Raw genomic sequence first — 4,970 nt, 5'->3', positions numbered from 1 at the left:
GCGCGCTCCTGATTGGCTAATTGTGCAGGGAGGGTACTACACGGCAGCCATTGCAATGCGCTCCTCTCCCATTATCCCCTTCAGGAGAGATCACCAGGAGCCCCCCCCCCACTTTCTCCTCCCATCTCACTGCCCCCTCCCTCCCTCCATCCATCCACTCCCTCCTTCTCTCTGCTTTCTTCCTGCCTCCCCCTCTCCACACACACATGCAGAGCTGAGTGAATAGAGCCTCCACCTGCACTATCAGAACAGATGGGTGCAGCAGAAGACAGTAGCTTTCTCTCTCATCTCTCTCTCTTTCCCTACTCTCTCTACATGTCTTTTCTTCATCCCTAATTTTCCCTCGTTTGAGGCTGTATTGGACAAAATCAGTGTTTTAGCTTTTGTCCTTGTGAAAAAAGGACTGTGTGTGTACATTCACACAGGGCGTCTACCATTTTAATGCAGCCAATCACAGCACAAACAAACAAAAATGACAAACCATTAAAATCAGGGCGTAATATGTGGCCAATAACAAAGCAGGAAATCACCAAAGCTGACTAATGTGTTGAATGACGGACGCCTTCCTATTGGCTATGTTTTCCTCTACTGTTCCAGTCATGTGCAGGGCAGATGGGGGACTAGTATTGAGTCAAATGCGAATATTTGGATTTGGCTCCTGAATTGATCTGTGATTATATTTAATATAATATGTTCTGAAAATAAAGATAGGCATGTTTTGTATAGACAAAAACAGCCCAGCCATGGCAGTGGTAGTGTTAGACAGGATAGTACTCAATGTTTCTGAAACATCCTTCTTTTGAGGAGTTGTCATCTCTCCATCCATCCCTCCCTCCTTCCTTCCTCCTTCCTCCACAGCAGTGAGTGTGTGGTGAGTGCAGTGCTGACTGAGACAGACTGTTTGGTCTCATCTATAATGCATCCTTTGCCCCAGGACATGATGTGTGACAAATGACCTATTTCTCCACAGACCGCCATAGGGCCTTGACCCTGAGGGTGCGTGTGTGACTGCATTTGTGTGTGGTGTGTGTGTGTGGGGGGATATATACATAGGGGGTTGTTGTTGTTGAAGGGTTAATTAATATGTATATACCAGGCGGTGTCAGAGGAAGGCCCTAAAATTGTCAAAGACTCCAGCCACCCTAGTCATAGACTGTTCTCTCTGCTCCCGCACAGCAAGTGGTACCGGAGTGCCAAGTCTAGGTCCAAAAGGCTTCTTAACAGCTTCTACCCCCAAGCCATAAGACTCCTGAACAGCTAATCAAAGGGCTACCCAGACTATTTGCATTCCCCCCCCCCCCCCTCCTCTTTTACGCTCCTGCTACTCCCTGTCTATTATCTATGCATAGTCACTTTAATAACTCTACCTACATGTACATATTACCTCAATTACCTTGACTAACCGGTGCCTCCGCACATTGACTCTGTACCGGTACCCCCTGTATATAGCCCCACTATTGTTATTTTACTGCTGCTGTTTCATTATTTGTTACTTATATTTTCCCTTTTTTATTTTTCTTAAAACTGCATTGTTGGTTAAGGTCTTGTAAGTAAGCATTTCACTGTAAGTTCTACACCTGTTGTATTCGGTGCATGTAATACGGTGCATCAAATACAATTTGATTTGATTTGATGTGTGATTATATTTTTGTATGTGTAAAATTACTACTTATGTGTTTAGTGTTTGTGTATGATGTTAGAGTGTGTGTGCATGGTGTTGCACAATGTGACTCTCCCACAACAATGGTGTGTTTTCCTGCCTTCCTCTCCCAGACTGACCTTGATGTGTCCTTAGATGTCGCCGCCTTGAAGAAACGATGGGGGAAGCAGGAGGGGGATGGGATGATTATTGGCATTGACTGTGCAGGTAGCAGGCATTTGCATTTAGTGTGTGGATGCTATTTTTGCCGTGGAGGACAGTCGTGATGCCCATATCAGGATATCTATCCATTTGTATCACTATGTGTGTTTCAATATTCTCACATTTGCATACATAAAACGAACATGCTCGTATAAGAGGCGGACAGTATGGAGTGTGTAGGCGATAAAAGAGGGGACTGTGTGTGTGTGTGTGTGTGTGTGTGTGTGTGTGTGTGTGTGTGTGTGTGTGTGTGTGTGTGTGTGTGTGTGTGTGTGTGTGTGTGTGTGTGTGTGTGTGTGTGTGTGTGTGTGTGTGTGTGAGAGAGTGATAATGCCTTATGTAGCTACAGTATGTCCGCGGATGTTTACGATATGCTTATAGATGTGTAATGTACGTTTTCTATGTCTATATACATTTAGACTAGATACTGAAACGAATGTAAATGTAATGTAAACAGTGTTGTCAGCAATACTACTTTCCAGTTGTAGGCCATAGTATTTGTGGGTTACAGGTCCTGGCCTGAACACAACAGAACTAGTCTAAAGCCTGCTGCTCTAGGCTGATCTTAGCTGCTCCACTGAGTTGAAATAGATGTTAATTCACCACATAATTGTATCGTAGCTTCCTGCTCTTTTGCCTCTCGCTCCCTCCCTCTCTGTTTGTTCCACTCCCTCCATCCCACCCTCTCTCTCTCTCTTCGTGTACCTCTCTTCCTCTCTCTGTCCTTGTCCTGCAGCTCTCTCCCCCAGCCCAGCCAGTTTGTGAATGTGTGCCCTGTCTGATATTTTACATAATTGCCTTACATAAGTAGCCAGCTCAGCTCAGAGCTTGGATGATATTAGCGGAGATGAATATTGCATGAGGAAAGCACTCGTTAAGCGTTAATAAGAGGATAGAGATGGGCCCCGCTGTCAGTCTGTCTTAACCCCGCCCCCACTGTTCACTGTTCTGTCAAGCACTGACTCTATTCAGTATGTACTGTACGTGGTTGTGTGTGTGTGTGTGTGTGTGTGTGTGTGTGTGTGTGTGTGTGTGTGTGTGTGTGTGTGTGTGTGTGTGTGTGTGTGTGTGTGTGTGTGTGTGTGTGTGTGTGTGTGTGTGTGTGTGTGTGTGAACGTGTGTGCGTGTGTGAAAGTGTGAAAGTGTGAAAGTGTGTGTGTAGCCTATGTACTGTATGTGAGTGTCTGCTAGAGAGGCAGATTTTGTCATTAGGTGCTTGTGTGTTGTGTTTTCTGCTTTGTTTGCTGAATAAAAGCGGCTCTTGTGACACAAAGGCGCCCAGGTCTTTTAACTGACTGCAGCCCCTGGCATTTGCAGCTCACACTTAGTGTGAATAAACAGGCTTAATTGCGGTCCCTCATTAGAAGGCCCTGGTTGGCAGCAGGGCAGGCTGCAGCTGAATCCTCCCTGTGGGTAGGAGGAGAGGGCACCTCAAGCACCTATTGTACAGCTCTCTGAATTAAAGGATCAAGCATTGCTTTTAGCCTGAAAACCTTTTGTTGTTCTACTGATTATTTTCTTATTTCTAGGGGCCCTTCTCGCCAGTAGAGGTGATTAGGAATCCTGTTGCATGGGTTGGGATTCTGAAGGAGCCCTCAGGCATTCTATTGTTCTAAGTCATATAGCTGGCTTAATGTGCTGATTTGATGTCTGCAGAAACCATATAGAATGCATATTTGGTGGCACTGGGAGAAATGTATACATTTTGAGCAGCTTATTAATATGTATGTAAAGTTCACAGATTCTGAAATACAATGTTCATGTGATATATATCAATTTCTCTCTTAGGTGGTGAAAATAGAATGCTGTCGTTTTTCTGCATTCGTAGGAGATACATTACTATGCAGTCAGTGTATACTAAAATGAGATTGCCATTGACTATACTGTTTATTTCTGCATCAATTTCATAGAAGAGAACCTGAAAGCTAGTTCAGCTATTCACTTTTTAGATGGATCATTTCATGGCACTCCTATTAATTGAATCAGTCAGACACTTCTCTTGTCATGTCAGGTATGTCCAATGAGTGAAGCACTCAACAGAATATTCACATTCAAGTGCTGGGCCCCAAATGATATGAGGATTAGAAAAGCCAGTGTTAAGATTCATTGAAAAGATGTACTTGTGATTAAACAATTACCATTCTAATTCGGTATCCACATCACACTCCTATCAACCATAAATGAAATTGCAAGAGCAGGCACTACAGTGCATCAACACATTAATGATAACTGTTGCTAGTTGCAAATGAGAAAATTATCATAAATAACAACAATTACAAATGATAAAGGTGCTGTGCAAAATGCCTACATGAGGATATCAAATGTTAGTTTTTTAATATAAACTGGTGATTTTTTTGTGGTTGATAAATGTCAATAGCTTTTAGCGGTGTTCTCCTAACTGAGAAACATCCCAGTTCTTTGTTTTAACAGAATAATGGAATCTGGACTGGGAATGTGTTCAGTTTCACATGATAATGGCAATGACATTAATGACAGAACAACCAGAAGTCTGAATCAATTATGCATTAAGTTCATAATGTGCTCACTTCCTGTACTAGTATTACATCACAATATATCACAATACACATTACCGCTTCATTACATGAAGATTACATTACATCATACATGAAGGTCACATTGCATTAATAAGGTTATTTATTTAATGGCTGACAAGTTATTTCTCTCCCATTTGATTCAATTATCAACCCTTGGTTGCCTTATGACGCCGTAGTATGTATTAATGGATGCATGTATGAGTATGTTTTGTGGGTGTTTTGCGCATGCCTGTGTGTGTGTATTTGGGGGATGGGTAGTGATGGAGCAGACAGCCTCAGGTTAATAGTGGTCTCTCTACTGGGGTGAGCTCTGGGCGATGCAGGGTTTCATGGTAACAGGGCTGAGGGGGCTACTGCTTTTAGGAATGGATCCACAATTAAATCAGCCCCTCTTTGAAATTACATTTGTTGATAATAGCTATTGGCTTAATTCAACCCCCGCATGTATTATTTGGCATTTCTCTTGGGCTCTCTCTCTCCCTTTCTTCATCTCTCTCTCTCTCTCTCTCTCTCTCTCTCTCTTTCTCTCTCTGGCTAGTTCTATCCCTCTATCT

Source organism: Salvelinus alpinus, chromosome 36, assembly GCF_045679555.1.
Source record: "Salvelinus alpinus chromosome 36, SLU_Salpinus.1, whole genome shotgun sequence".
NCBI classification, from domain to species: Eukaryota; Metazoa; Chordata; class Actinopteri; order Salmoniformes; family Salmonidae; genus Salvelinus; species Salvelinus alpinus.
The sequence above is the reverse complement of the archived record's forward strand: the minus strand, read 5'-3'. Positions refer to the sequence as shown.